At 40.4% G+C, this 17,933-nt stretch overlaps 1 protein-coding gene across 2 annotated transcripts in view; it reads right to left on the minus strand.

The window, feature by feature from the left end:
* htr4 (5-hydroxytryptamine receptor 4) overlaps window positions 1-15,345 on the minus strand; it is a 118,515-nt gene extending 103,170 nt beyond the window's left edge. The window contains exon 1 of one of the 2 annotated variants that reach the window (XM_044039694.1): window positions 14,991-15,345. The gene's annotated coding sequence lies outside the window, so the exon portion shown is untranslated. The remainder of the gene's footprint in view (window positions 1-14,990) is intronic. The other variant, XM_044039693.1, reaches the window with a different exon arrangement.
* Window positions 15,346-17,933: the final 2,588 nt, after the last annotated feature.

Raw genomic sequence — 17,933 nt, forward strand, 5'->3', positions numbered from 1 at the left:
TCTATTTCTGGAATCAGACGTTGAAAGAAGAAGAAGCCTGGCGAGGGAAAGACTAAAACAGAGTGACGGGCTTAGAAGAATTTATCAAGTCGAAGTGTTAGGAGCCACTTTATTAGGTACACCTATTCAAGTACTACAACAAATGTCTAATCATGAAATCACACAGTAGCAAATCAGTGCATCTCGTCATGGAGATACGGTGAAGATGCGATACTCAACACGCCAACCATCTCTGAATTTCATTTCAGTATTTAGTTCTTGGCACGAAGGCGTAAGGAACGTTATGAATCTGCTAAACCTGAAGCCCGAAGACACCAAAGACGGGAAGAAATGGAGAGACCCGGCTCGCATGGGGACAGGATCGATGATTTAGCGCTTGAAAAACTGAATCTTGGTGGTTGATCTTCAACCACCAAACATCTAATCAGTTAATCCTCAAATCCAAATGAGCAACTGTGCCAAATTTGAAAATATTCCTCCAGGACTTTGAGAGAAGATCATGTTGAGAAGAATACTGCTCGAATACGACTTCTCCTAAATGCTCCAAGAATTAAGTCAGAATTTGGTAAAACCGCCGTCTTTAAACACCTTCAAAGACGTTTTATGGACCTCATGAAAGAAACACGCTGCTGTTTTACTTTTTGATGGCTCCGGATTAAGGATCTTGTTGGTATGGCCCGTATAATTCTGCACTTTACTTTATTATGTCTCTCTTTTTTACTCTCCTTCAACTACTTCCCCGTTAGCTTTTATATTCTGTTGTGAGTTTTATATCTGAAACTGTTTTGTCTCCGTAACCTTTTGTGCTGCTATCTTGAATCTAAATAAAGGATAAAAATAAAATAAAATAGTGGACAGACGAGACAACACAGTGCCTCAGAGAGAGAGAGAGAGAGAAAGCTGTAAAAATGTGTTAAAACCTAGAAGATGTTTGTTTAAATTGTCTGCTTTGGTCTTTGCCTCCACACTAAGAGCCTCAGTCCACACTGGTTAAACCAGTCTGGTGTAAACAGCACTTAGAAGAAGTAGAAGAAGTAGAAGAAGAGTCTACAACAACTCCAGCCTCAGCTTCTCACTCGCCGTCGCTGGTCTCATCCGGATATAAATAGACGGAGCATATGAACCGTCTCGGTTCCTCCACATGTGCTCGTCCGTTCATCTGCGCTGGTGAGAGACGTTTATGAAAAATAAACAGAGCAGAGCCGGGTGCTTGACCTCTTGGCCTCTTTGAAGAGTCTGGGTAAACAGTCGCTCCAGCAGAGACCAAATATGACCAACCGTGCTGTAATATCATCAATACACCCCCAAAAAAGACCTGTATGAAGTTTAGCCTGAGGAAAGTTCAGTGTAGATCGTCCTAAAATGGTTAAAATACAGCAGCAGTTCTGGTTCTGGTGACTCAGCATCTCTAGATTTTAATTGTGGTTGTTATAAAACTGTTATAAAAAAATTTGTTCTGTTTTTTTCTTAAGCGTCCTTGTATTTGCAGCCACAGTCCATTCAGAAAATCAACGTTTTTAGGGGAAAACACGAGCTGCTGTGTCCCAGAACCTGAGTTCAGGGCTTAGATTTGAATTGTCCAAATGAACGAAAATCATTGCAGTGTCCAAATAAGAACAGAAAAACCTGTGTGTGTGTGTGTGTGTGTGTTGACTGCAGGTGGGCCGCCTTCACAACAATGTTCATACACTCTTCAGTCTCTTTGAAGTGCGCTTTCATGTCGTGCAGCCGAAACATGCAGGATTACACTGATATTACATTTCACAGCAGGTCTCGCCTTTATCAACACACACACATGCGCGCGCGCACACACACACACACACACTGGAGTCATTTTCACACATCTAACAAGTTTCCTCGTCTCAGCTGTAAATGGGGGAATGTGTCCGTCTGATCCTCTCGGTGTAAATCAGTCTCGACTCCGGTTTTCAAAATAGAAATTCCTCCATTTATGTCCAACTGATACTTTGGTGCCACCTGCGGTTACCGTAGCAACCACTTGTCTCTCTGAAGTGAGGGACGACACAGTTGGTCAGTGTCCACTTGATTGGCATCGTTGTGTTCGCACAGCGATGACGGCGACCATTACGGGCTGCAACTAACGACTATTTTGATTGACAAGTCGACTAATCGGATAATAAATCACGCAATCACTGTGTTTACATGGGTGTTAAAAGTCCGTTCTTAGTCGGACTAAGACAATAAGTCCGTTTTCTTAATGTCATTAAAACACATTAGTCTGACTAAAATAGAGCTAGTCTTAGTCGGACTAAGACACGTGAATAATGTGATTCATAGTCCGATTACTCCTGCACGTATACAACTACAGTCTGGCTTGGTGTTCTACACACACACCAAAATGTCCCGCCTGGTCTTTGACCCGGAAGTAGGAGGCGGCGACGTTGAAACGGCAGTATCGTTTCGGCCGATAAATCCAATAATCGACCTCCACGTGTCTCGGGCAAGTCGTCCGATTGCCTGTCTTAGTCGGACTACGGCTATAGCTCGATTACACTGTGCAACAAATAAAAATGCTTGAATAAAAAAAGTTTCCATTGAAATCCAAGGACCGTAAAAGCGCTAATATAAGACGTAGCTTAACCACAGTGCGAAAGAGTCGTGTGATGACTGAACGGACAATTATCGACAATCAAATTTGTTAGCGACTAATTCTATTATCGACTTTGTCCGACAGCCCAAACTTCTTTAGGAAGGAAAAGATCTTTATTGTCATGGGTTGATCAGAACCGCTGCGACTGTGTGCCACCACAAGAAAGGTCCCAGAATTGAATCCAGCATCTTCTTGCTGTGAGGCAACAACTACTATGTCAGGAGTTACTCATATGGTGGGTCAAAAAGTTCTAAGAAAAATGTTTCTACTGATTCTTGGATTTATTTGATTTACCGTTTTACCTTCTTTCCACTGGGCTCGGCCTGGTTTTTGGCTCAGATATGAGGAGCTCAGCTCCCTCAGGGGAACATCTCTTCAGAAATGGAGTGGAGATTATGGATCACTGCTCAGGTCACTGACTTCACCGTATGAAATGCTCTCCGTCTCTGAGGCAAACTGCTCTCACGTCTGACTTTATAAAGAAAATATGTCAGACCCCTGTGTTCTGCACTGTTTTCGGGTTTAAAGACATTACAGCGGAATCTCTTAACCTTCTCAGACGAAGAAGTCGTCGTCGCCGTGAACGCACCGAGCGTCGTAAACCACAAAAGCATCCGCCAAATGGATGAAAATGTAAATGAGAAGGAGCAGATGGAGACGATATGGAAATGTGTGTGTGTGCGTGTGTGTTTATTTTCATAAATTAGAGAGGGTGATGAGGTCAGACTGCAGCAGCAGTGGCGGCAGATGGGGGGGGTTTGTAACTCTAAGAAACTAAATCAGAAAATCATAATCGATTTTACGTCTAATCCTTCAGAGCTTTTAAAAGTCACACAACTCTGTTCAGTTAACCTGAGCAACTTAACTCTGATGTCCTGCCACTGTGACACAACAACACAACGTTAATTTATAGGACAAACACTTGATTCAGCCAGTAATTAAAATAATTCACCTCAATTTGTGGCTCTCTTGCAGTAAATTTATCATCGTTACAGTTTCACTGCGTCCTTAAAGCTGCAGTGTGTAACTTTTGCCAATTTTTGTTGTCATCACTCTGCCTTTGTTTGATTTTGTCTGAAAATTGTGGCTTTTCTGCTTAAACTTGCGTGGGAAAAAAAACGCCTGCAAAATGTGTTTTGGGAGAAAATATACAGCCTAGAAGTTCAAACTGTCTAATGTAATGATCCTCTGGTCCAACAGGGGGCGCTTGTACATCCACTCTGAATGACCTCTTGAGGTATTTCAGTAAAATAAGGTCATAACGAGTAAAATAAGACGTTGATCATAGACAAAAAGTGGATAAATGATTGTGGTTTTCTCAAAATATACAGCCTAGAAGTGCATCAGACTGGCTAATGCAGTTATTAACCCACAGACCAGCAGAGGGCGCTCTCAGCTCAGTCTTATTTTACCAATGGCTCAAAATGGATGTGAATATAGACTGTATATAAAAAAGTAGATGTGAATTATTTTCCTGTTCAGATGGCTTTATTTTGAAATGTTATTTTTACGCTACGATTTCCCTTTCCTATTTTTCGCTCATCAGTGCCATGTGAGTAAAGTTGTAAGGTTATACGTTGACATTCACTGCGAAGTTTGTGTTGAGAAGACACAGGTTTTACTGCAGTTAACGTGTACCAACTTTCGTTCATGTGCGTGAAACGCGACAAAACGTCACCTGATAGCTGATTTTAACTTTCGTAAGCCCCTCCCACTTCCGATTTTCCACGCTTTTTCACCAGAGAGGAGGGAAAAATAAAATAAGAAGAAGAAGAAGAAGAAGAAAAGAACATCTCCTAATAAAAATCAATGAGGAGAAGAAGGAAGAAGAAGAGGGCGAGAGGATGCTTTTCAAGATAAAAGCCCTTTGAGATCCTCCACTGTTTGTACCCAAAGCCTCATAGTCTCCTGTTTCGCCCCATGGATGCATGACGTAGATTATTCAAGATAAACAACATCTATAAAAGTAATCGGCCGTCTCCTTTGCCGCTATCAAACCAGCCAAAAAGACGCTGTTTGCGGTGTTTTTTGTAACTGGAGTTCACCAATCGTGCCGTCAGGTCTTAAACTGTGTCCTCTCTCGTGTGGGAATTGCTGTCGTGAGCTCTTTATCATTTGCTGGCAGCATTACAGAGGAACGTGAGAGAACACAAAGGCAGCGTGGGTGGATGATGATAAACGGTCATCGTGGACCGGCCGGGGTTAAAGACGCCGCTGAGAGGAGGGACGAGGAGGGCAGCGAGAGTTCACCGGCGTTTAAAACGAGAGAGCAGGATGTGAGACAGAGGGCAGAGAAGATTTGTGATATTGTGTTAGAAGATCTCAGAATCCAGGATCAGTGCTGGTTTGGGAAAGGGTTTTGCTGCAGAGTCACCAAAGTTGTAAGTACAAAACTCACATATCTGCACTTTACTTTGTTATCTATCTATCTATCTATCTATCCATATTTATATATATATATATATATGTGTATATATGTATATATATATATATATATATATATATATATATATATATATATATATGTATATATATATATATATATATGTATATGTATATATATATGTATATATACATATACATATATACACGTATATATATATATATATACACATATATATATACACATATATATACACATATACACATATATATATATATATATATATATATACACATATACATATACACATATATATATATACATATACACACATATATATATATATATATATATATATATATATATATATATATATATATATATATATATATATATCTCGAGCAAATTTGACTCCATGGAATAAAAAGCAGCCCGTGTTCTCCGAGCGAAGCGGAAAAGTCCCCGCGGAGTGATTTATGGGAATTTTAGTCTCCATTATTCTTCTTTTTGTAAAAACTGACGTCTTTATTCGGGGCAGGGGGCGGAGTATAAGTCTTTCTGCTTGTTGGCTCGACATCTACCTCACTCCAGATGAGAGGATCGGCTAAAATGTGAGGCGGTAAAAGTGTCTCCTGCTCATCATTTATACATCCATGTACAGGCTCCAGGAGTTTGCCTTCACCTCCTGTAAAACTCAAACCCTCTCTTGGAGCTCAAACACGTTTCTGCTCTTCCTCGACTACACAAGATTAAAAATGGACAAAGAAAAGGTCCAAAAAGTGAAAGATCCCACACAGAAGCTCATGGTGGCGTTAGAATGTATAACGTTTCTCCAGTAGGGGGAGCTTCTGAGACAACTGAGGTGGCGCCATTGTATTTGTTGACCTTATTCTGTCATAAACACTGACCTCGTCAGGACCAGTTGTCCTCATGGAGACCAAATCCTGGTCCTAATGAGGCAGAAGCTAATTAGGTGGTTTAGGTTAAGGACGGGTTAAGGACATTAAGTGGTTATGGTGAGAGTTAATCTGACCAAATCAATGGAAGTCAACGCAGAGTCCTCAGAAGAATAGCTGCACAAACCTGCGTGTGTGTGTGTGTGTGTGTGTGTGTGTGTGTGTGTGTGTATACATACAGATGCAGGTATTGACCGCTGGATTGTTGTGTAACCTCACTTTGATCTGCAGCGTGTGTGTGTGTGTGTGTGTGTGTGTGTATATTTGTACATGGGTCTTTGTGAAGACCAACAACGTGAATAAACCACAGGAAGTGAGGACATTTAGTCAAACTGGGGACATTTTGGTTGGTCCTCACGATCTGTCTGGTTTAAGGGTTAGGTTAAGGTGATGGTTAAGGTAAGGGTAAGGGTAAAGGCCTAAGGGATGTATAACATCTTCATGTCCTCACTAAGAATGCTGTACAAAATGTTTTCTCACACTTCCTTATTGTGAGAGGAATCTGGGTAATCTGGTTTGTTCTATTTTATTTAACTTATTTAATTCCAGTATATGTGCATTCTTTTTTAAGGGTTTTATTGCTTTTAATCCTCATTTCTGATTTTTGAATTCTGATTCAATTCATTTTCAATTTTCAATCCCGGCTTATTTTTCAAAACCTTACTGCTACGGTTAACGTCCAATTTTCAGGTTTTGCCATTCATGTAAATCTTGTGCTCGCTCTGTTTTAATCAGAGTTTTGTGAACAGGAGTTGGAAAAAATATGTACAGGGAAAAAAAACTGGCAACCAATAAAATGAGACTTGATTAGAAAAACAACAATTTACCTGCTTCATTTTAAAAAACAGCTTCTCCTCTGATTGACTGTGTGTCTGATGGATGGAAACACACACACACACACACACACACACTCCTCCTCCTCCTCCTCTAAAAAAAAGGCTAATTAACACAATGTCAGGCTGAATAATGAAGTGGAATGAATGCTAATTAAGACGAGCGAGCATGTTTGATCAAAACGTACCATGTCAGTCTTTTGTAAACGGCTCCATAAAAATAACTCAATTCTTCCAACATCCACCCATGAGCAATAAAAGGTCAGAAAACAATAGCTATTGGATAAAGATGAGAGAGAATGTGTCTTTTTTTTCTCTTCTCCCTGCAGGACATGGACGTACGTCTTCTCGCTCCACTGCGACAGAACGGCGTGGTCAGCATTTACTTTACTATGCAAATGAATGCGTTTATATTTGCATACGTACGTAATTACAAAATGTTTCTTCCGTAGCCAGAAGACACAAAAGTCAAGTATTTTACAATTCAAAATTATATCAATCATCCGCATATTTATATGTCAGGCTCCTCGCAATTTCATGAAAATGCCACGTTGGAACTCGCAAACGAGATTATCGCAGAGGTGGCGGCGGCTAAACAGGTGCTGTGTCACTTGCAGTGCGCGACAAGCTAATGTACCGCGTGTACTTCTGCTCTCTACCACAACTTTTGACTTTTTGAACTCCTGTGACGATCAATTCCCACTGGAAATATGTTTGTTTTACTCATTTCACCACATTCACTTACTCATGATGCTGCTGTTAGCCTAGCGATTAGCTTAGCAGAGGTCAACGATACACAAAAGACAAGGAATTTGAGTGAAACACTGAAAATAAAATAGGTTGATAAACTAATAACTAAACAACTTCAGTTGCTTAAATTCAAATTAATTAAGTTCGTACAATCTTAGGTAACAAGTTGTACCAGAAAAAAATCTCGCTAACTTTAGTTTGAAGTGGCTTATTTCATTTAAGAGCTAGGACAAATTTAGAGTATTGGTATCAATATCGGATAAAAATGCAGTCTGAAGCCTGATGTAATCTAACAATCTATACATTACATTTAAGGGCTGTAAAAATGTCAATAAAAAGCAGCAGCGGTGTTTTAGCTGAGTCATGTTGTGGGCTGCTTATTTCCTATTCCTATTTTTTTGGGAAAATAACTTAAAAGTTAGAACAAACGTGTTGTCAACAGCTTTGTAGTTTTAAAAAGTCTAAAACAACAGTATCAGACTGATATCAGTATCGGTACATAATCAATTTATCTATCGATTCTTCTTTTGAGTAATGTTGATCAGTGTTTCCTAAACCTGGAAATAATGACGTTCTCAAAAGTCAAACTTTGTTCACAAACCAAAATGACTCCGTTTTAATGGATTTCTTTGTTATTTGGAGCAAAGAAACCGGAAAATATTCACATTTAAGAAGCAGAAAATCCAGAAAACTTTTATTACTTACTAAAACATTCATCAATTATTCAAATAGTTGACGATTACTTTAGTAATCAATTAAAAGAGTCCTAGTTCCGTCCCTAGATGGATTATTAATTATTGACAAATGAGCGTAGCCTGACTTAGGGCTGCAGCGATTAATCGACTCGTTTTGATAATTGATTAATCAGTTGGGAACAAAATGAGACTTCTGAGAACAGAGATTATTTCAATCCACATTTTATGAAGCGAGAACATCATTGACGGATAAGTGGAAGTAAGTGTAGTGCATGACGTGCGAGTGCTGTACGTCCTGTACCATGTGTTACCAAACCCATCAATAACACATTCACTCCCTTCCACTAACGTACGTGGACTATTGACTGCTCGACGCAACACCAACATGATCACCGCCTCTAAATATAGCTCATGTTTCCAGCAGAGGAAACACGTTAAAGAAGAACCGCACGCCGTCCACAGCTCAGCGTCTGAATAAACTGGTTAAATCTGACATCTCGGGAAACAAAACTTCTCCCGACACGCGGTGAATTCTCCAGCAGTCTGATAAAGCACTGCCTGCACAGCGAGAGGCAGCAGGGGCTCCAGAGTAAACAGCATGAGCAGCTTACGAAAGCAAAGAGAGACACTTATTGTCTGAAAACCAGAGCGTCAACAGGTGGGCGGACGCTGGAGACTGAGCCTGAGGTGTGTGTGTGTGTGTGTGTGTGTGTGATGCCTGGAGAGGTTTTCAGGTGCTAAAAGCAAAAGTAGAGGAATTTATGGGTGATTTAAAGCAACACAGTGGAGTTTTGTACTTCTTTTTGTGCCATTGTGCCAAATCCAGGTAATGCAGACCTACTCAGGCTTTGACTGAGGTGCCATTCACCCTGTTGATGGAGTCAAAATTCGACGTTAGATCACTTTAAGCCGACTATGCTCCAGGAGAATCAGAGGTTAAATCCGCTCTGGATCATTCAGTCACGTTAGCTTAGAAGTAGAACTCAAACGCACGACAGATTTTGTAGGAGTGATAAAAAAAATAAAGCTGAACAAATAAGACAAAAGCAGAACAGGAAGTAAAACTAAACAAAGTAGGAAGAACTACAAAATAAAACTGAAAAACAGAAAAATCACTTTACAACCGTTTGTTTTTCGTAGTCTCAAATGGCCTTTATGTGTATTTAAGGCAAGGGCCTTGCTTTTCAGAGGCTGCCATTTTGTTTCTCGTCTCCAAGGGAACCCCGAATGGACAAACCCGTCAGAACTTCGTCGGAAGCAGAAGCTCACGATGTAAACAAACAAGAGCGAGAACCTGTCTTCTACATCAAGGTCACGGTAGTTTCTTGACAAACGGTAACGTTAACGTTGCTGCGCAGATTAGCTCTTGGTAAATCCAGTCCATGAAATCTGTTTGTGAGTTTGTATTCCTCCACCGTCTCTGTGGATCTGTGGGGATCTTGTTAGCCTGTTAGCCTGTTAGCCCGTCTCCTGGCAGAACATCGATCCACCATCATCACAACCAGCAAAGAAGTGTTTCCTGGTTGTGTGACGTCAGCTAACTGAGCTTCTATTGGCAATAAAAATGAAAAGTTTGTCTTATTGCTAACTGCGGTTTGTTCACTAAATGAACTTGCCTTTTAAAATAAACAACAATGCCACTAATCCTCATCTGTGGACCCTCCAGCTCCTCATGGAGACACTTGACGAGTCAAAGCCCAGAAAAGATTTATAGTTGCTCCCAGTGAGCTCTGACTCTCCTCCCCCTGGGGCGTTGGGTTTCCATCTCAGTGTGACACATTCTGATAAAATGTCAAAACTAATGACAAATTTACCCCCCAACAGTTGCCACGGCCCCTTTTTACTTACTGGAAGAATTCGCTCTCTGGAGGAAAATAGCATTTCTGTGTGTCCTCCTGCACCTCAAAATCCTCTTGTTCATTCAAACTTGATCTACAGCAATGGCCTCAAGTTAAACTAGAAATGAATAGGGACACGAGTCATTATGATTGTATCAATACACTTATCAATGCTTTTACTTGAAGCTAAAGTCAACTGAACACAGACAGTAGGAGCCAAAACATGGCAGTCGCTAGCAGCAGGAGAAACGCTAGCTTAGCTAAACATGAGCTTCCCTAAATGCTAGTTTAGCTACAGCAGGCGAACACACTGCGCTGCCTCAACCTTTCTAACGTGTTGTACTTTTGTTTTTGTGCGTTTGTGAGCATTTACTTGCAGCAATATTTTTTATCTCCTTATTTTTTTGCTAACTTTAGCAAAAAAATAGCCCCAGGCTTTGGAAATTGGCAGCTTCGTCATCATTAGGGGACGGAGTAGAACACGCTAGCAGTACAAGCGCACAGCACTTATTTAAACGTTGATATCGAACGCTAATAGACACGTACAGACGACAACTGCGCTGCAACTAATTAAAGTTATAGAGCATTGATTTATCTCATAATCTGATTATTTTGTCAATGACTCGATTGTTTACTTGATACAAACTAGGGATGCAGGCAGTTAATTTCACTACGGAAGGGACTAAATAACCTCTGCAGTTGTGTGCAAGGAAAAATATTATATACATATATAAATAATTGGTAATTAATGTACTAATGAACAAATTGCTACAGCCCTAAACTGCAGTGCTCAATATTTTTGCAGTATGAATGAACAAGAGATCGTTTCTTTTATGAAAATAGGACAAATTTGGGGGATTTCTCCTCACATTTATGTCAATTATGACACATTTTCTGTTCAGTTAATCAGTTCATCTTCAGCTTGTTAAAACCTGTAAAAAGTAAACGGACACTACATTAGGCGCCCTGTGATACACGACGTCAGACCACATGCAAAACAAACCTTGCGTGCTTTTACTGCATGCAAAAGTGCATCACCGGTTGCCATGGCGACGAGTCACGGCACAGCACAGCGAGGCAACAACAAACAAAAAAAAGTCGATACAGAAAAACACAGTATGTGCGTGTGGAGAAGAGTTTCTCCGTGTTCTCGTGTGGGAGGAGAATTTTCACCCCTTCATCTTGATATCAGGAATGTGCAGAGCTGCTCGACAACAGCGAGTACGTCTGCTGGTGAGGAGCCAACACAACCCCTAAGAGTCCAGATCAGTGCAGTAGCAGGCAAACACACTGGATCACATATCAGAGGAAGAAAGAAGTCAACTCTGATGTCATTAAAAAACCCTTAATATTCCATTAAGGCCTCACTTTACTCAAGCAAAAGTGATATCTAATAGGGGGTCAAAATGTGGATTTGGTGATTTATCGGCATCCTTCCTAGCTCAATGCGATAATCGATACGCCAGGGCAAACGTGGATATTTTAATTCATCTAAATTAAACAGTTTATGGCCAGTGCAAATGAGCATTTTATGGGTTGTGCTAACAATTTAAAGACATTCAAACACGTAAAAAGGAACGGGTGAGGTATAATCTGCCAAATATCTGCCTCATGTACGAAACCAGGTGATTTTGAGGCAAGAAAAACTTTAAAAAAAGGTCACAAGGTCGAACCTGGAGTCACTATTTGGCAAGAGGGAGTACATTTTACATGTTGTACTGGCCCCTTAAGGGTATTCCAACAAGTACAAAGCAATGGGTGAGGTATAATCTGCCAGATATCTGCCTCATGTATGAAACCAAGGGATTTTGAGGCAAGAAAAACCATAACAAGGTCACAAGGTCGGAGATGGAGTCACTATTTGGCAAGAGGGAATGTACATTTTATGAGTTGTACTGGCCCTTTAAGGGTATTCCAACAAGTACAAAGGAATGAGTGAGGTATAATCTGTCAGATATCTGCCTCATGCATGAAACCAAGGGACTTTGAAGCAAGAAAAACCTTAAAAAAGGTCACAAGGTCGGAGCTGGAGTCACTATTTGGCAAGAGTGAATGTACATTTTAAGAGTTGTACTGCCCCTTTAAGGGTATACCAACAAGTACAAAGGAATGGGTGAGGTATAATCTGTCAGATATCTGCCTCATGCATGAAAAAAAGGGACTTTGAAGCAAGAAAAACCTTAAAAAGGTCACAAGGTCGGAGCTGGAGTCACTATTTAGTTTTCCAACAAGTACAGAGGACTGGATGAGGTATAATCTGCCAAAGAATTACCTGCATGAGTGGCACCTATTCTAAACTGTTTTGAAGAAGAGTAAGTGACTAGTTTGAGATCATAAAACAGGAGCTGAAACTGAGCCTCTAGTGCAGCCTCTCAAGAGTGAGCTGGTGTGTGTGTGTGCATAAATGACAACATCACGTTGTCAGCCTCTGATCATTACACACACCAGTCAATATGACCACGCACCTTTGAAGTTGATTAACTGCACGTCTGATCCATAAATCTTTCATAACTCCACGTCAGTGTGGGCTAAACAATGGTCCACGTATCTGTCATATAAAAAAAAGATCCGTACCGCAGCTGTCTGACAGAAAATCATGTTTCTGGGTGTGTTCACGGCAGAGAAAGTGACTTCAATGAACAGAATATAATAAAAAAAACATATAAACCTATAAAAGAAATGATAGAATCTTTAGTGCCAATAAAAGAAAAATGCATGTAATTCTATCAAACTGGGTCGAGCCAAGGTCTCCATGGATAAATAACCGTGCACATATTCAAATGAACACAAATTAAACCTAGAATCAAACACTGCCAAAAAAAAAGTGTGCAAATTCAATTCAATTCAAATTCAAAACGACAGACAGAAAAAACCCCAAAAACAGACAGAAAAAAAGGAACAAAAAATACCGCTCACATGCTGATAAGTAACTGAGCTAATTCAAATCAAAACTATCAAGCTTTTTTCTCAAACAACACAAACGGAAGGAAAATCACATAAAATGATACACAAATAAAATTAGAATAAAGTCTAATTAAGTAAATTAAAGACAAAGAATAATAAAAAAACTCAGTGACTGCTCACGTTCAGCGTCCACTGGAACCTCCTGCTCCGACATGTGACAACTGACCATCAACTGACCGTCATCCGCGGATCCACAGCGGTCTTTATTGACAGATTAGTGATTTAAACGAGTGCCACATGGGGTCTGTGGAAAATCCACATCAGGGTGGATCGATGTGGATGGTGTGTGGAAAAGGGAATTTTCTAACCGCACACACACACACACACACCTGTTCTTTCACACAGAAACATGTGCATCATCTGGTGTCAGGAAAATGATACAAAAACTTGACCAAAATTGTGCAGAAAATGTGGTGTGGAAACATAAAAACACACAAAATCCAATCCTAAAAGTGCACATTTGGAGATTATTATGGGTTTAGAAGTCTTTCAACTGAAATGCAGAAGCCTGATAACTTCACATTTATTTCAATCAGCTGTGTTCAATCAAGCAAACTTCTAAACACATGCAGGACCAGGACTGAGAAACCCCGAGCTACTGACATGAGGGAAATGAAGGGCAGCAATGTTTTTACAAAAATGTGCCCGGAATCTGGTCTGGAAATGTCAAACACACTAGATCTGATTATAAAACTGCTCATTTGGAGACTTTAAAGTCACATGTGAGAACCACAACGTCCAAAAACATGATCTAAAGGAAACGCACAGTTAAGGTTGATATTGATTTTTCATTATAGAGAAAGACAGTCGCACTTAATCTCACTTACAGAGGTCAAACTACTCCTGGACAGGAAACCCATACGTTAAAGTCCATTTACACATATTTTTATGCATTTTCCGACTCCAATGCAACAAGAATCTATGGATTCAACGACACTAAAACAAACTAAATCTAATGTCATGAACATGGTAAAAAAAAGGATTAAGCAAATTTGACAAAAATCTGGTCTGGAAATGTAAAATCTGATTAGAAATGTGTGCATTTTGAGATTGAAAAGTCTTTAAAGTCACACAATGTTCCAAAATAATGACCAAAAGTCACATTTCATCTCATTTACTTAATTCACAGAGCTCATGGACATGAAACCCATAAACGTACACTATTTTTATGCATTTTTCTGACTCAAATACAACAATTACAGCAACAAGAATCTATGGATTCAACGACACAGAAGCAAACGTCATCTAATGTCATGAAAATCATCCAAAACGAGGTCAATTTCACAAAAACGAGGTCTGGAAAAGTCAAACACATTTTAAAAGTCTTTAAAGCCACACACAACCAAAGAGTCCAAGAAAAAACACGAGAGGGAAACGAAACCGATGACATTAACATTGATTTTTCATTATGAGGAAGAAGACCACACTTTATCTCACTTCATTTATCCACACAGGACAAACCCAGAAACTTCCCCTAGATTCAATGAATTCAAAGAGAAATCGTCACCGCTTCATTTGGAGACATGAAAATCATGCAAACGTGCACAAAACACACGGAATTACTTCGAAAATTGCGCATTTTGGAGATTTAAAGGTCACATGTGAGAACCGCAGAGTGTCAGGAAACGCACGGTTAACACTGAGATTCACTTTATCCACACAGGTCAAACTATGACTGAAACACATGAAACCCATAAACCATTATACTGCTTTTTTTGAAACTTTAAATCAATTTCAATCCATGGATTCAATGAGAAACCATCACAGCTTCATTTAGAGACACGGGAATCAGCCAAAAAGAGGCAGACTGGACAAAAATGTGCACCAAATTTGACCTGGAATATGTAAAACATCCAAGATTCATTGGAAAATTACGCATTTGGAGAATTAAAGGTCTTTAGAACCCCGCGTGAGAAGCACAAAGTCCAGAGAATTAGCACTGCGGGACTGTTGTACTCACCATGTCTGTGTGGAGACGCCGGCTGCTGCTGCTGCTGATTCTGCTGCTGCTGATTCTGCTGCTGCTGCTGCTGGAAACATGTCACGACACTAAATCCTCCATGAGCCAAAAAAAACAAACAAACAAAACAAAACAAAACAAAACAAAACTGCTCTTCAGTCCGAGCTCCGCGCGACAACAACGACTGCGAGTCACAAAAACCCACAGAGAGTGGAGAGAGTCCGCAGAGCAGCGGTGCGCAAACTGTGTGTGCGGACACGCGCGTGGATGTGGAACTGGAAGTGAAGGAGAGTCCGTGCGCAAAACGCGGCGAGGGGAGCACGAGGGAGCGCGCGCCACTCAGACGCACAGAGAGAGAGAGAGGAGTGGAGGAACCTCGTGGGAGAGGTGACGATGATGATGATGATGATGATGTTTGAGTCCACGCAGTTTTTTGTTTTTTTTTGAGGAGCGGCAGCTCAGTGGAGTCAACGCCGAGGATGAACGCGCTCCCTCTGGACTCAGAGCAGACACTGAGCCGCTCTGTGTGTCTGGTTCTGGTCCCTCCTCTTTAGTCTCTCTCTCTCCCTCTCTCTCTCTCTCGTGGAGGTGTGGTTCTGGACCAATTAAAGGTCAAGTCTGTGTTTCTTTTAAAACACATCATTAATACTTACATTTATTCAACCTTTGTTAACAAGCACCTGTTCAGACCACTCTTAATACTTTGCGCCTGTGGTTCTCAAACTGTGGTACGTGAGCTCGACAGGGAACCGTCAGGTAATGTTTATTTCGAGGGGAAATCCGTCAAAGCGAGTTGTCAAAAGTTGCGTTGGCACTGCCCTCTAGAGGAAGTCTTGTGTAACATCCATACTAATGCAAAAGATGCACGTAATTATGTAGAATAGAGACGAACGGAGACGAGGTTCGGGGCGAACGGACGTAAATTGAGCGAACAGTATATCGGCCTTCAGTCTGGAACAGGCTGGAGTCTCCTCCCACTTCCAGGAGGCGTGACCCTGTACACAATTGGACGGACCTGCAACCAATCAGACCAATGAAAAAGTGTCAACAACAGCCAAGATCAGAAATGCCAATTTGCTAAAAGTTGAATTTGAAGGACTTTAATATAATTATTACTGTTTTCAAATTGACTTTTTTACAAAAAAAACAGGAAATGCCACGATTATTTCTTGATTAAGTTGTCAAATTATAGTTCTTTACTTGTATTCCCGCATAGACAAAATTATTTTAGTAGTTGAAGTAGTTGTTATTGATTGATTCATTTCTGACTTCTCAAATTTCTGTAAGGTGAATTCAGTTTGTTATTTTTCAGATAAATAACAAAAACATGTTTTAGTTTTAAACTAGTTTTTGAAATTTTTCTAAACATATTTATGTTTTTTGAGAGTTTGTTAAACACTGTATATACAAATAAATCTCGTAATCAGACTATGAATCGCATTATCCAGGTGTGTTAGTCCGACTAAGACTAGCTCGATAATAGTCCGACTAACGGGTTTACATTGACTTCAAGTGTGCTGGGAAGATGATGTGGGACCAAAGAAAAATCTCTCGTGACCCATTTGGAGGTCTTGACCCAGTCTTTGGGAACCTCTGCAGTAGAGTGAGAAGAAAATTGTCATTTAAACTAAATGTCTGGAGTGGACTGAGCAGAGACAGTGGACTGTGACATGAGGACGACCAAACGTCCATGTCTCGGTGTCTCCGTCTCTCATTTCCCCGTCGACTCTACACTGCACATCATTTCTGCCTAATTCACCGTCATCGTTCCCTAATCGGCTTCTTAAAAAGCATCAAAAACCAATCTGAGATTCTGTTTGAGTCGAGTTAATCCGATAAATCGCCGAGGAGGAGACGTTTGAGAGAGCAGACGACTCCAGAGTAAGTCGATTAACTTTTACTGCCTGTGTTTATGGCTAAAGTAGCCGCCGTGTAGACGAGCTTTGTTAATTATTTTTACGTCCAGACGACGTGACTTTGCTGTTTCACCGGCGTCAGACTCAGACGTCAGGAGACTGAGACTGACACAGCGGTGACTCAACAGCAGAGACATGAAGTTAATCAAGTTTTTACATGACGTACTACGTGTTTATTTCTTTTTAACAACGCAAGTAAATGTTAGTGATGGGAAAACTGTCCTTCGTGTATTTATTTATTTATTTCAGCAGCCGTACAAAGAAAGTCAAACCCTCACAAACACACCGGCTGAGGTCGTACCATAGTCTGACTAAGGTACGCAATCGGACAACTTGTGGAGTCTGAGTTTACATTGCAGGGCAGAAAATCAATTTATCGGCCGTGTACGTCTGACTCCGCCTCCGCAGGTGGTGCTGTATCGCTCCATAAGCTAGTGCGTATAGAGTTTCCTGTTGACCTTTATGTCACAGAAAAACAAATGGGAGATGGTCAAAATACTGGGGGGGACATTTTGAACGCTAAGTTTGACTCCAGTCTGACTAAGCAGTAATCGGACTATGAATCGCATTATCCAGGTATGTTAGTCAGACTATGACTAGCTTGATATTAGTCAGACTAACATGTTTACATGACATTAAGAAAACCAATTGATTGTCTTCGTCGGACTAAAATCTTTAGTCTTTAATCTTTAACATGTATGTAAACACAGTGAATGACTTATTTTAATTTCCTGGAGGGTTACTCTCACCTTATCTGATATTGATTGATTTGATTGATTATATGATATTGGAATAGTTCACACACAGAGGACGTTACAGTCAGTACGTTTACATGCTCAATTTAATCCGACTAAGGTCATAGTCTTAGACAAGCAATCGGACAACTTGTCGAGTCTGAGTGAACATGTGGAGAAAAAAATTGATTCATCAGCAGTGTACATGTGACTCCGCCTCCGTAGGTGGCGCTGTATCTCTCTATAAGTAGTGTGCATAGAATCACATCACAGACAAACAAACAGTGGACATT

The sequence above is a fragment of the Solea senegalensis genome, linkage group LG12, assembly GCF_019176455.1.
Source record: "Solea senegalensis isolate Sse05_10M linkage group LG12, IFAPA_SoseM_1, whole genome shotgun sequence".
Classification (NCBI taxonomy): domain Eukaryota; kingdom Metazoa; phylum Chordata; class Actinopteri; order Pleuronectiformes; family Soleidae; genus Solea; species Solea senegalensis.